Below are 15,224 nucleotides of genomic sequence, written 5' to 3'. Positions count from 1 at the left end.
TCATATCCCATGATTCCCCTATGATCCCATGACACCCTAGTGCCTTTAATCAATTGTTTACACCTCTTTAATTCATCTTGCTTGTTTATTTTCATTGTTATTCTAGTTTAGTAACCTTCTACATCAACCCAATTTGTGACACCCCTTAGACACCACTAGTTACAATAGAAATCTCATTTCAACTCCCGTCCCTTGGGATCCGACCTTTACTTGCCTCTTTACTAATTGTAGAGTTGCTTGTTAAGCTATAAATTGTGTTTTGATTCGACCGTGACCAACGACCACATCTATTTATTTGTGAATGCAAAACGGACCGATCAAAAATGGCGCCGTTCTTGGGACGGTGTTTGTTTGATTTAGATTTCCTTTTTGTTATTAGTTGTGTCTTTCTTCGCCTTGAGGAAGTAAAAATCCTCAAGGTTTGTTCTAATTGTTTTTGAGTTGTTTGATATTTTGCATGTCTAGAAGGTTACAAAGTGATTTGTTACCTTTTGACCGTGAAATCGAAAGAACCTTGACGAATAATAGGAGACTTGTTAGGAGGAATTTGAGAGGTGTTGGTGAAGTTGTTCAACCCACTAGTGAGTTTGTCAATCCTTTCGCAATAGAAGGAGAAGAAAACCCATTACACAATACCCTACAAAATCCACCTACAATGCCAAAATTCTCGTCACACTCCGTACCCACCGAGGAGAATCTACCAAATGGTACTCCTACACCGCAACATCTCACCGGAAATTTTATTACCAAGTCCGCCTTCATCCAACTAGTTGAGAGGAGCCAATTCGGGGGAATGCCTAGTGAGGACCCTCATTCTCATATGGAAACCTTTTGCGATTATTGTGATGCTATCTCTCAAACGGGCGTGACTCAAGACCAAATTAGATGGGTCTTATTTCCTTTTTCCTTAATCGGCACCGCAAAGCAATGGTTGAAGGGCCTTGATAAGGCCACCCTTGGAATAGATTCTTGGAAGAAGTTGGCTCTAGCTTTCTACAAAAATTCTACCCACCGGAAAAGACCAACATGCTAAGAGCTCAAATTACGGGTTTCAAGCAAAGGGATGAAGAGTCTTTGTATGAAGCTTGGGAGCGGTTCAAAGGTATTTGTCGCTCATGTCCTCACCATGGACTTAGCGAATGGTTTTTGGTGCAACAATTTTGGAATGGTTTATATGAAGATTCTCGGAACATTCTCAATATGGGATCAAATGGAATGTTCACCGAAGTTGATGACAATCAAACATGGAACAAGATTGAGGAAATGGCGGTCCATAATTCACAATATAGTAGACCTCGCAAGGCTACTAGAGGAGGAAAGCATGAAGTGGACTCCGTTACTCAATTGGGTGCTCAACTTAGTGCTCACATTGACACAATCAACTTGAAGTTTGAACAAGCTATGGCTAGACTTGAGGAAAACTCAAAATCATCGAAGCATCATGTCAATGCCATGACGGCATCCTCATCAATCCCAAGTGGGATATGTGAGAATTGTGGAACTTTGGGTCATGACCCAAGTGAGTGTAGGGGAACAACCGAACAAGTTAATGCTTTCCAAGCTTACAAAAGTGGTACCCCTTATTCAAATTTTTACAATGAAAACACCAAGTTCCATCCAAATATCTCATACAAAAGCCAAAATGTTCAAAACCCTCAAACAACATACACTCCACCACCCATGAGAAACCAAAATCAAAGACCCTTTTACAATCAAAACCAAGGTTACCAAAATCAAAATCCATACAATCACCAAAATGACCAAGGCTTTGATGTCCAAAAAGCGGTCCTCCAAATGCAAAAGAATCAACAAGAATTTTTCACCCAAATGCAAAAAGATAGCCAAGCAAAAGAAACCACCATCAACAACATTCTAGATCACACCAAGATGTTGGAAACACAATTGACTCAACTAGCATCTTCAAGCTCACAAAGACAAAAGGGGCAATTACCACCTCAAAGTAATCCCCCTAGACATGAAACGGTTAGTGCCATTCACTTGAGAAGTGGTACAAGGTATGAAGCACCAAAGAAGCAAGTTGAGGATGAAGTTGTGGAAGCTATTGAAAAGGAAGAAATTGTGCAAAACTCCAAAGATGGAGAATCATCAAAAGAAGAAAGTTCAAAGAAAAATGAAGACAAGGCCAAAGAGAAGGAGCCCATTGTGATTAGACTTCCTTTTCCAAGTCGTCAAGCCAAGCCCAAATTTGATGATCAACTTGGAAAGTTCATGGAAATTGTGAAAAATTTAGAAGTCTCAATTCCTTTCACGGAATTAATCAACCACGTTCCGGCCTATGCGAAGTACATGAAAGATATCCTCACAAAGAAGAAGTCGATCCGGAAACTTGAGACTATCGCCTTCACTAAGGTGAGTAGTGCAATACTTCAAGGGAGTTCACCTCCAAAGTTAAAGGATCCGGGAAGCTTCTCAATACCGTGTACCATTGGCGACACGACGATCAACAAAGCCTTATGTGATCTAAGGGCTAGTGTGAGTGGCATGCCGTACTCGGTAAGTAAAAGGTTGGGAATGGGAGAGCTTAAATGCACCAACATCACACTTCAAATGGCCGATAGATCGACGAAGACACCATTAGGGATATGGGAAGATGTCCCCGTGCGAATTGGGAAGTTTTTCATCCTGGTGGACTTTGTCATTGTTGATATGGAGGAAGATTCCAACATTCCAATCATCCTAGGAAGACCTTTCCTACACACCGCCGGTGCGGTGATTGATGTGAAACATGGAGAGCTCACTCTAGAAGTGGGAGATGAAAGCATAACTTTTAATCTTGACAAGACCATGAGAGCTCCTCGTTTGCATGAGCCATGTTTCATGATTGATCATTATAGCCGAAAAGATGAAAGGAAGAAATCGGAACTCCAATGGAGGAAGAAAATTGAAGATGCTCCATTCAAAGAGCAAGTGAATTGTGACAAGGAGAGCTTGCAAAGCTCATCAAAATCAACCAAGGAAGAAGAGGATGGCCTCATTGGCCAAGAAAAGAAATTGGGAGAGTTGTCTCCATCTAAGCAAGAGATTTTCAATGATCAACTCAATGAAGTTTGTGGTCTTTGGGACGACGAGTTTGAAGGGATTTTTAATCCCTACATTGGGCATGCCATCGATCATGATCAACAACAAGGGGCACGGTCTATTGAGGACCTCTACCATAATAATGAACAAACTTTTGATTACTTTTTCAAGGTGTTGAGCAACATCAACAACACCTTGAACATGCCCCCTTGACATCTCATCAAGAATGAGAGTTTGGTGGAGTCCTCCCTAAACCACCACTTGTAAATATTTCTAACTCCCTAACTTACATTTCAATTCTTGTATTGCATTTTTGTCATTTTTGGATTTTTATTTACTTTGATCAAAATAATTGTCATGTAAGAGAGAAGTGAGGGAGGGACTAACGACTTCAATTGATGTGTAGTGCTTTACCTTAGTGTGGGGATGGGAATTGCCTAGGCAATCCATGCCTTAGAAGTGCCCCCACAACGAAGAACACAAGCCTTGAAGAAGAATGGAAGAATGGTAAAGGGAAATGCATTGTGCACGAATGGAATGAATCCGGGTACAAAGGACCAGAATCCGAGCGGATTCCCAAAAATCCGCCCGTCTTGTGCAATCCGAGCGTCCTGCAGAAAAGACGCCCGTCCTGAACTGAACTGAAATTTGAGATTTTCCTGACTGTTAAAGAATCCGAGCGGATTCCAAAAAATCCGCCCGTCCTGAAGAATCCGGCCGTCTTGTAAAAAAGACGCCCGTCTTTGCAGCAAAGGAAAACAAGCAAAAATCTCTGGACTGAAATCCGTCCGTCTTTGAAGAAATCCGCCCGTCCCGTGTTCAGACAATCCGAGCGGATTGTACCAAATCCGCCCGTCTTTAGGCGAGCTTTCGCAAAGATTGAAGAAGCAGAATCCGCACGGATTGTGCCTAATCCGCACGGATTGCCCTCGCAGCTTTAAAATTTCGGCCCCTTTATAACCCCTCCCACCTTCATTCATTCACTCATTCATTCATAAACACTACCCACAACATCAAAACCCTCATCCTCTCCATCATAAAAACAAAAACCCTCAACAACATTCAACAAAAACAAATCAAACCACCCTTCCAACAACAATTTAATCACTCAACCTTCAACAAAAATCAAAACCAAGAACAAAATCTTCAACCTTTGAGTCGATTTTTGTTTTCATAAAGGCAAAGCCTTTCACCTTTAAATCGATTTGGGCATCCTACAAATTGAAGATTTTTTTCATTCTTTTCTTGGTTAAGCTCATCAATGGCAAGGACTAAGGGTGCAACAAAGGCAACCAAGGCACCAAAGGCTAAGGTACTCTCACAAAGGCAAAAGGCTCTTCAAACAAAGAAAGCTTTGGCTATGGTGGTGGCAACACCAAACTTGGAAGTACAACAACAACAACCTTCTATGGTACCATCAACATCCTCTACTCCGGTAATTAATCAACTTTTGCATTATCCGGAGGTAACTTTTATTTCCGATACCCATAGAAATACCTTTGTCAAGTTTGCTATGAAATCTATTCAATCCACCAAATTCATATGTAAAGATGCCTTGGAAAAATTGGGTGTTCTTGAACAAACAAAAGCCTTTTTCAAAGCCATGGGGTTGGAGAAATTGTTTGAAACAAAGGAATTGACATACCCCTCCCTTGTCTTGGAATTTTTAAGTTCTTTGAAAGTCACCAAAGTTGAGAATAGGGAAAATATCGAGTTTCGTCTAGCTAATGTTAGTAGACGCATTACCTTTAAGGAATTGGGTGAAATTTTGGGTCTTAGTGATGAAGAAAGTTATTTCAAGAGTTATGGAAAGTATGACCCCGAACCTCTTTGGGAGGCAATCTCCGGGAAGAAATTTGAGGATTTTCATGCATGTCGTGCTCTTTTGGTCCATCATCCGGGCATAAGAGTATGGCACAAGATTGTGGGAAATACCATAATTGCTAGGAAAGACACCAATCATTTCACAAGACTCGATTTTATTCTCCTTGAATGGGCTTTGAATATCGGAAGAATTCACACCAAGCCTTACAATTCTTTGAGGCTATTGGTTGATAGATGGCTTAATGTTGATAATGGGAAGAAGGGCACGACCGTTATTGTCAATGGCGGCCTAGTCACGGTCCTAGCTAAGCACTTTGATCCTAATTTCAATAAGGATAAGAAGTACAAAGCAAAGGAAGGTGGCCATCTTATTGATATGCACATTATGATTCACAAGTTCAAGTGGGTTGCCCATAACCCCCTTGACACTGAATATGGATGGCTAACTAGTGAAGCTAGATCATTCACCTTGCCCTCGAAGATTTGTCGCCTAAGCGTCCACCGGACCAATTATCTACTTCCCCTTTCCGAAGAAGCCGAGTATATCATTCAACAACAAAAGGGTGATCTTGAAACCCCCTCCTCTTCCATTATCATACCACCTTACCCCTTTGAGTATGAAGAGTTCAAGCCGGAAGGAATTGAAATTGGGAAAGACTATGTGACTCTTCTTATGCAAGCAATGCACAAGCAAGCCCATGAATATCGGAAAAATGCGTATTTGGCTCAATATCCACCCCTCCTACATCTAGCTAGGCAAGGACTCCTTGATCCATCTTGTCCTTTGCCTAGTTGGGCGGATAGAGAAGTCTTATTTCCGGGTGCATCTAGGGACGTGGTGGGAGATAATGAGGTTGTTGGAAATGATGAAGAAGTTGATGATAATATTGAGAAAGAAGCAATGGAAGGAGAAAGAGATGGTGAAGATGATGATGAGGAAGAAGATGAGGAAGAAAGTGACAAGGAAAGTGGCAATGTGACCACTTCTCATGAGGGAAGTGGTGATGATGATAGCATGATGGAAGACTAGCAAGCCTTGGAGACTCCTACACTCCCATGGTTTGTCTATATCTCTTTGTATTTTATTTCATTTTGATCATTGTTGGTTTAGTCCTAGCAACATAAAAGGACTCACACCTCGGTACCATTGAGGTGTCTTTATTGTTCCCATTTGTAAAATCCAAAATGACAAACTAGTTTCATGCATAGCATAGTGTGTGCATGAACTATACCCATCCTTGGACATTAGCAATAGTGTCTCACTCGGTTTGGGGAAGTTAATGCATACACAACGGGAGGTAATCTAAATTATCCTCTCCGTCATAACAAAAACCATGCATAATGTAGTGTAGCTTAGTATAGAATTGCATTTAGTATAGAAATCATGCATCATCTTTGCATAATTTCCATCATTTTGGCCATTGAGGACAATGCCCATATTAGTGTGGGGATGGGAATTCTAACATTTAACTCTTATTCAAAAACCCATAAAAATTGAAAAATTTCAAAAATCATAAAAATTGAAAAAATTGAAAACCCAAAAACAAGTTCATTTCCTTTGTATATATTGTCTTGTATATATTGTGTTTGTTTTATCCTTTTTCACATTAATTGACTACGCCACATCCGAGACATGAGGATATTGAAGACCGCATGGTATGATCTTTCCAATCTCCTTTTTCCTCTTTATGTTAATGACTATGTGGCTTTATTTTGATTGATGCGGTATAACAATGTGAATTTAGGACTTGCATTTAGTTTATTTGTCATATTAGTTGGTAGAATCATATGCATTAGGATGTTTATATGTTAGTTGCATCATGGCATGTAGTTTGCATGGTTAGAAAAATTTTGCGAAACCGTCTACTTGGGAAGCTTGACAAGTGTATATAGGCCCTAGTAGATGCTTTTTATTCTTAAGACTTTGCTTGTTAGAATACTTGTAAAACACCCTAGGATGTGTCATGCTAGTATCCTTTGACCCATGGATTAAAGCCTAGTCAAGAGTACCTTGTGGTGTGATAACTCCTTGGCTACCGTTTATTCCAAGGTGACCCTTGAAACCATGCATCCATCATTCATCCATGTTCTACCATACATTTTTGTCATCAAAGGGAATGGGCATAAAAAGAAATCAATTTGAGTTCAATGAAATGAAAAGTGAAAGAAAGTTTGCAAAAATGCATCAAAAGAAAAGAGGAGCAAAAATAGAACTCCTAAAAGCTTCAAATACAAGGCACCCTCGTTACTAATTGGGGTGACTTTGAAAATGTTCAAAAAGAAATGCAAAAAGTTGTCAAGTATTGAAATGCCAAAAATCAAAAAGAAATGGCAAGAAAGTGTTCTCAAATGTCAAATGCCACATGAAATTGGGGGGAAAAACAAAAACAAAAGCAAACTCCCAAAGTGAAACTCAAATATCTATTGATCCCTTTATCCATCATATCCATTTTTGTGCATGGTAGAGAGGGGACGACCCTTCTTCTTGTCTAGGCAAGAGGGGGAATTCCGCGATCCTCCAGTGTTTCTAACGCCATAGGGAGTCTACTCTTGACAAAAGTATTTAACGATTGAGGACAAAGGTACCCTAGCTTGACACATTTTGGAGGTGATTTATTGGTATCCTTCTAGGCTTAGTAGTTTGAACAAATTGCATCTATGAAGGATTGTGTACCCTTGAATTGCTTCCCTTGTAGATAATTTTCGCCACTTGATGAGGGAGTGGCTATTCTTTTTGTAGATGCATCCATTATGTGTTTTTGTGTGCTTAATGTTTGGATGTGTCGCCATTTTGGCAAGACCCACCTTGCCTTGCAAGAAGGCATCCTACCTCATGGTTGTCTTGTTGTGAGTTGAAGGGGTGGAGTGAGACCCGCTAATTGTCTCATATCGGCTATATTATTAGGATAGTTTAAATAAAGGTCTAGTTTTTGTCACCTCTTTACTCGGGACGAGCAAAGGTTCGGTTTGGGGATATTTGATGTGACCATAATTGGCGCATATTTAGCCCCCGAATTACCCTTGTTTCCATGCTTTTTAGTGCTTATTTGGGTCATTTCTTATCTTTAGTTCTTTGTTTTGCATATTCTTTGAGATTTTGATTCCGTGGTAGGAAAGGAGTAAGAATCTTGCATTTTCATGGCAAAACAAGACTAAATTGATCAAATTCAATGACCAAGCATCAAGGAGAGACAAGATTAGAAGGCCTTTGTACATATCATAGTAGAAGAGCAATGTTGAGAAAGGATCCTTGAGTCCCCAAGGAAATCCCCAAGGAATTTATGAAGAAAAGGGAAGAAAAAGAAGAAGTATCACGCCGATCGACAATCCGAGCGGATTGTCGCAATCCGCCCGTCCCGCCTATCCACAATCCGAAGCGTCCCAGCTGAATCCGCTCGGATTCCCCTCAACAATCCGCCCGGATTCCCCGAGAATCCGATCGGATTCCATCGCCAAATCCGGCCGTCCCCGACCCTAATCCGCCCGGATTCCTTCACAAGATGCGGGTTGTCTTCTTCAAGCTACGAAAAGAGAAGCCCTTCTCTCCAAAAATACCGGCTTCTCCTTGCTCTACTTAAAAAGTGTAATTACTAGTTTAGCCCTTAGTTAACCCTAATGCATCCTCCCTAATTTTCACTATAAATACTCCATTAGTCTAATTAGAGGAGCATGTTCTTCTTATCAATAATTAGTGTAGTTAATATCAATCAAATCTCTCTTCAATATTGTAATCAAGTATTAATCAAGTTTTAATCCAAGTTTTAGTTCTTTAATCTCTCTTTTGTTCATCCTTTATTTTGGGTAATTGAAGATTATTTGGGTTATTATTGGGAGATTGACAACCTCTCAATCTAGCATTCAAGTACTTCTATTATTCTTGCTTTATTATTGGAATCATTAGTAGGTATAACCTCTTAATCCCTTTTTAATTATTGTTAATTACTTTCATTTATTCATCATGTTTCATATTGTTGGTATGATTGACAACCTTGCTAGCATGATCAACATGATAATGAGTGAGTAGTCTCTTAGCTAGGGTTAATGGGTGATTAGGGGAAACCAACATGGGGAATGATTCATGCTTAAATTAATATGCTTTCATATCTTATTTGCTTGCTTGTTTTGATCTCAACTCATGCACATGTTATATTTGATGAAATGCTAAGCCTATGAATCCTTGCATTTACTATCATCTCCTATCTTTTCAATGAGACTTGTAAGACATAACCCAACTCGAGTCTCATTAGACCATGCATGTTGTTGAGTAGGGAAGATTAAGTCGACTTGTAGGTGTTGTACAATCTAATCGATTCGGCTCCAGGACCCAAACTTTCCTAGGATTGTAAGATATAACCCAACTCAATCCATCACAACAATAATTGCTTGCTTATAATTTGAGAACATGTTTGTATGATCATATCCCATGATTCCCCTATGATCCCATGACACCCTAGTGCCTTTAATCAATTGTTTACACCCCTTTAATTCATCTTGCTTGTTTATTTTCATTGTTATTCTAGTTTAGTAACCTTCTACATCAACCCAATTTGTGACACCCCTTAGACACCACTAGTTACAATAGAAATCTCATTTCAACTCCCGTCCCTTGGGATCCGACCTTTACTTGCCTCTTTACTAATTGTAGAGTTGCTTGTTAAGCTATAAATTGTGTTTTGATTCGACCGTGACCAACGACCACATCTATTTATTTGTGAATGCAAAACGGACCGATCATATATATGTTGAAGTTATAGTCGAGGTTACTATAACCTCACATCCAGGGTTCATGTTATGATTAGGGTTACTATAACATTGAATGGTTAAATAACATAGTTATAGTTGAAGTTATTATAACATTGGTTGGGTATGCTTGCTTCACATGTTGTGTTGTGTTCAACGTGTTATATCCTTTTGTTTCATATGTCCTTGGTTACTCTTGTTCGTATGTAGGTAGGACAGTCAGTTAAACTGTACTACTATGTTGAGTCGTGATGTTATTCACGCATGAGTTGTACAGTCAGTTAAACTGTGCATTTGCATGAGTTGGACAGTCAGTTAAACTGTTCTTCTGAGTTGAGTCGTGATGTAGTTCACGCATGTCGTGTGCAGTCAGTTAAACTGTGCATTTATTTGTTGGCTAAGTCGAATAGATGACGGTAGTATCAGTTAAATACTATCGGAATGAATCAAGAGCTCGCTCTTCGAGGTTTATTGGTCTATGTTCGGGGTGGCCAGATTAAATCGATTAAACGCTCGGGTCCCGAGTGTCGTTCGATTTACAGTTAATGCATCGAGAGGTCTGGCCAGGTCTTAGGCATATAGGCACTGGTGATACGCTATACATAGTACAGTGGAGTATCACTTAAATACTTCACAACTGATGGTTCGTCAGTTAAACGTTCCATCTGCTAGTTCATCAGTTAAATGTTCTAGCGGCGTTCGCTCTATTCGCTATGCTTTGTTGCTAGCTTTGTGCCTTATGTGCTGTGGATCGTGTCTACTTTAGTTTGTAGGTGCTCATGGTCTAGTATTCGCATATGGTCTAAGTTCATATAGTCTCATCCATCTAGTGTTATGAATGTCATGAGTAGTAAGTCTGAGTTTGATTTTCATGAGTGTAGATTATCTCGCATGATTACTGGTTTTACATTTCAATTGTTATTGATTGTTGATTATATTCAATTGTTGTAAACATGACTGGGAGAGCATCTAGTTACTCCCGACTGATTGTCGACCCCCATTCTCAGGTTGTTCAGATGTTGCTGACTGGTTGATGCTTGCTTAGGTAATGTGCGAAGCGAGCTTAATAATAAATTAGCAGTTTGCTTTTATGTTTTGAGAACCTTAATAATGTATTAGTTTGGTTTTTGATTTAGTAGCAAACCGGATTGGTCAGGTGTTTCCGCCACCTAGACCCATTTATTATCACATACTCTGATAATATCTTTATATCATATGTTTTTTCCTTTGTTTTATAATCCGGGTTGTTACTGGTGGGGTACTTGTGAGATGATTTTTTGAAAGATTATGTCAGTCTAGTATGGGCATATAGATTGTTGTTTTGTTTACTGTTGTTCCCTATAATTTGACTTGTGGGTGAGACTAGAGTATAATATGGACGAGAGTTGCACATGTGGTTGTTGTTGTCATAGAATTAGTATCAGGTTAGATTGTTGACGAATTCGACGACAATACAAAAAAGAATTCGAGGTTCCGGGGGGGTTATGAAAATTTTGGATCGTGAGTGATGTGGAGGGGATGACGGGTGAGTAAAGAGGAATGAAGTATTCCAGTCTTGATTGAAGGGTTGAAATAATGGTTGTGTTAAGGATTTTGTGGTAAAGGTTAGATGGTGTGCAAAATGATTAGAGGTATGAGAACTATTTGGGAAAGGGAGTCTTGGATGTAGAAATGGTTGTTGGTATTGAAGTTATAGTTAGTTATCAGTGACATGAGATGGTGATAATGGGAAGGAATAGCTAAGGATCTAGTACTAGTTGGGTTACGAGGACGTAACATTTATCTTAAGAGGAATTGGATGCGACAAAGAGAGTTTGATGGTTATGCGTACTGTGGTATAGTTAGAAGCGTTGAGTCTTGATGTGGAATAAAGGATGGACTTGTGATTGATATTATCAAAGGTAAAGTTAGACAGTTTTGGGTGGTGAAGTTATGAGTGTGAGTGAACTTCGAGGACGAAGTTCATTTTAAGGGTGGTAGAATGAAACATGTCGCTTGGTGGATTGTATTGGTATTGGAAGTTTCTAGTGAGCGGTATGGAAGTAAGACAAAGTTGGCGGCGCTAGTGTTGTTGGTATCCGATAATACTATGGAGTTAGGAGGGCTATTCTATGGTTGATGCTAGGTTGCGAACTGTGTTGTTGAGGTAGGCGTTGTTGGGTGAGTTAGTGTCAAGGTTGGAGGATGAGAGTTGAGGGGTGTTGGTTGGTGGAGTGATATGTGAGCGTGCTATGTAGGTATGGGTGTGAACTTCAGGGACGAAGTTCATTTTAAGGAGGGAAGACTGTAATACCACGGTTTTATGGGTCTTGTTACTCGGCCGAATAGGGCTAACTCGGCCGAGTAGAGTGTCGTGTGTTTTCTGGTCAGGCTACTGTCCAGGAACACTCAGCCGAGTAGTGTAATACTCGGCCGAGTAAGGGGGTACTCGGCCGAGTACTCTCACTCCTAGACCGAGTAACCAGTTCAACGGGATTTATTTCCGCAGTTTGATTAAGGATGATGAAAGATTATATAAACCTCGTTTAACCGTTTCGATTCATTTTTACCAAAACCTAAATTACATTCTACGCTTCTCTAATCATCCTTAATCACTCTCAAGGCGATTGATCGCTCGTGAGTCTTTTGTTCATCTCTTTCACGTCAGTCTCGTCGGTAAGTCACTAGTTCCGTATCTTTGGTTTAATATTGTCTTTTAGGGTTTTGCCCTAGTGTTGGGAATTGGGGAAAAGGGTGTTTGCATGTTTGTGATTAGATTGTTGTGGTTATTGTTAGGTGAAAGATTTGTAGAAGAGCGTTTCTAGCTTCCGTTGTAGACACGTATTCAGATCAGTGCTAAGGTAGGGTTTCTCTACTCAGTTGTTTGTCTAATTGATTTAAGATGATTATGATTGTATTGGCATGATTAGTATCATTGTTGGCTTGTCTTTCTGGATTATTAGAGTTATGGTGGATTGGCTATGTTGGTGAGGTGCGTCCTCGGCTGAGTGGAGTCACTTGCGAGAGTGGCTTCACGCCCCTGATTCACCCCATGTGGTTCTCGTCACAAAGGGGGATGTGCACATTAATGGACATGGGTTGTTGCTCGTTGTGATGAGCGGGGCTTAGGTGGGGAAGGTCGCGACCCCCCACTGGCGGTGTGTATTATCAGTTGCGGTAGTAATCTGGTAGGACTACACACTTGAGTGTGTAGTCAGATATGAGGCATGATTGGAATTGGAGAATAGCTGTATAGTTGTTGTCGTGGTTGTTTCTTGTATATTGCTTATCTTGATTATTCAGTGAACTAACCCCGTTGTTGTTTTGTAAAACTGTGGTGATCCATTCGGGGATGGTGAGCAGATTGTGACAGGTGATGGTTATCTTTAGCTACGGGGACGAGGATGGGATGTCATCACTTTGAGTAAAGCTTCCGCTGCTACGAGTTTAGATGTTTTGGATTTTAATGTATTGTGTTTTATACACTTCGTTTTGGTATTCCTTGAGACATTGTAATCGTAAACGTTATACTTTAATAAATATTTCTGAATGGTTACTTTGGATATACTAACCTCGGGCAACCGAGATGGTAGCAGCTTCACATGCTAGGGTGGTCCTTGGTAAGGCACCTTGTATGTGAGGTGTTACAAAGTGGTATCAGAGTGATGATTTTGGAACCTAAACCCAATGAACCAATTGAACATAGGGAGTCTAATTAAAATGAACCCGGGTAAGAGTTATTTGGAGCTATCGCAAAGGCTTGGGAGACGTCCCAAAGTCGCATTTTGGCCCTTATAACTTCGAGCCGGTCACTACGGGGTGTGTCAAGGGGATTGTTGCGTGTGTGTGTGTGTGTGTGTGTGTGTGCGTGCGTGCGTGCGTGTGTGTGCGTGCGTGCGTGCGTGCGTGTGTGTGTGTGTGTGTGTGTGTGTGTGTGTGTGTGTGTGTGTGTGTGTGTGTGTGTGTGTGTGTGTGTGTGTGTGTGTGTGTGTGTGTGTGTGTGTGTGTGTGTGTGTGTGTGTGTGTGTGTGTGTGTGTGTGTGTGTGTGTGTGTGTGTGTGTGTGTGTGTGTGTGTGTGTGTGTGTGTGTGTGTGTGTGTTTATATGTGTATGAATAGAGTGGTTTATGTGTATCTTGGTTGGAAGTGATGTGGAAATTGTACTATGTGGTAGTCTATGTGCATTAATATGGGTATGTGGACTAATGTGGTCATTTTGACGAGTAATATGATTGTCATGGGTGAGTGGAGGAACAATGTGAATAGTATCGGATTGTGATATGTTTGGTTTGAATTTCATTTTGATAGATGTGATGCGTATTATTCGGTTTTGAAGTATGAGCTTGAATATGGTAAGAAAAGATGAAAGTGACTTCTAGCATGTGTAGTATATGAATGTTGTGTTAATTTACATGTGCGTATGATAAAAGTTCACCTATGTACTGGTTTTAGAAGTATTGAGTTGCTATTGTTTGCCTTATTCATGTTTAAGGGTTGTCTTAAAACTGTCATAAGTCGAGTTCTAAGAATGATATTGCTGTCATTCCAATTTGAGGCGATAGCTTGTTTTCTTACGATTCTAACGATGGGTCACACGCCGAAAACGACCAAGTAACGAGTGAGATATGATTGTTTTACGAAAATTGGACGTTGTTGAGAATAATATTTAGTCAATAAATCCTTAGTGCTAAAGTCTTAGAACAAGTCATATGGTATATCTGCTTGTTCGACTATCTTATATATTTTTAATAAGGTAAATTTATGGACTTATTTACTACAGTACTTCATATTCTTAGGCTCTTTCCTTTAGTCATTTTATATGGACCACTTAAGATGATAACGTAAAATAATGGGATTAAATTGCTGGGTTTTTTTAGCAATGCGGTTTTATGAAACATAAATTTATTTTAGAATAAGATGGTCTAACATGCAAAAAAAACCTACTAATAAATGGGTGTTTTTTATTAACACGTTGTGAGACCGTCTTCCGCAATAAATATTGTTTATAAAAATATCCTGCCTAGATTTGTTAGGGCCATGTGAGTCAGGTTTCAGGACAAAATACGAGTTGGATCAAATACAAGCTGAGTTATAAGGTTAACATCCGAGTTATAGTTAAAACACGAGTCTTAATGTTAGCGAAGACCTAATTTTTTATCACGTTTGTTATTACGACCCGTGCATTTTTTTTTTTTTGCACGGTTTAAAACTAGTAATAATAAAAGGTAGAAAAATGACCGAGACGGATGAAATATAATAAAAAAAAAATAGAAAACAATAATAACAACAATCGTTAAAAAACACTAACAAACGCATCAATATACGTGACAAAATACTAATAATCGTGGGCAAAAGTTTAGTAAATTGTGGTCATATATGTAACAATAAATATATGCGTATTGATTAATAATTTTTTTTCTTACGAGTCTATTTTGTCCTTAAGGTCCAGTGCGATCGCAAATTTGGGTTTGCATGACACCATCGACAACATAGTTAGTTTCGTGAATTTTACGGGTAAAAAACCAGTAAGTAATTAATAACCCAAAATAGATTCATGATCTATTTGTGTGTTAATTTGCACGGTTTAGTACCTTCTAATCATTCTCTAACATTCACTTATTCAAATTCACACATTTTCAATTA

The 15,224-nt window shown here is 39.5% G+C and overlaps 1 non-coding gene across 1 annotated transcript; it reads right to left on the bottom strand.

Moving 5' to 3' along the window:
- Positions 1-1,026: 1,026 nt before the first annotated feature.
- On the bottom strand, positions 1,027-1,133 carry LOC141650720 (small nucleolar RNA R71). Its single transcript, XR_012546738.1, has one exon. It is a non-coding gene; the product is annotated as a small nucleolar RNA R71 (small nucleolar RNA).
- Positions 1,134-15,224: the final 14,091 nt, after the last annotated feature.

The sequence above is a fragment of the Silene latifolia genome, chromosome 3 (assembly GCF_048544455.1).
Source record: "Silene latifolia isolate original U9 population chromosome 3, ASM4854445v1, whole genome shotgun sequence".
In the NCBI taxonomy this organism is placed as follows: domain Eukaryota; kingdom Viridiplantae; phylum Streptophyta; class Magnoliopsida; order Caryophyllales; family Caryophyllaceae; genus Silene; species Silene latifolia.
The sequence above is the reverse complement of the archived record's forward strand: the minus strand, read 5'-3'. Positions and strand labels throughout refer to the sequence as shown.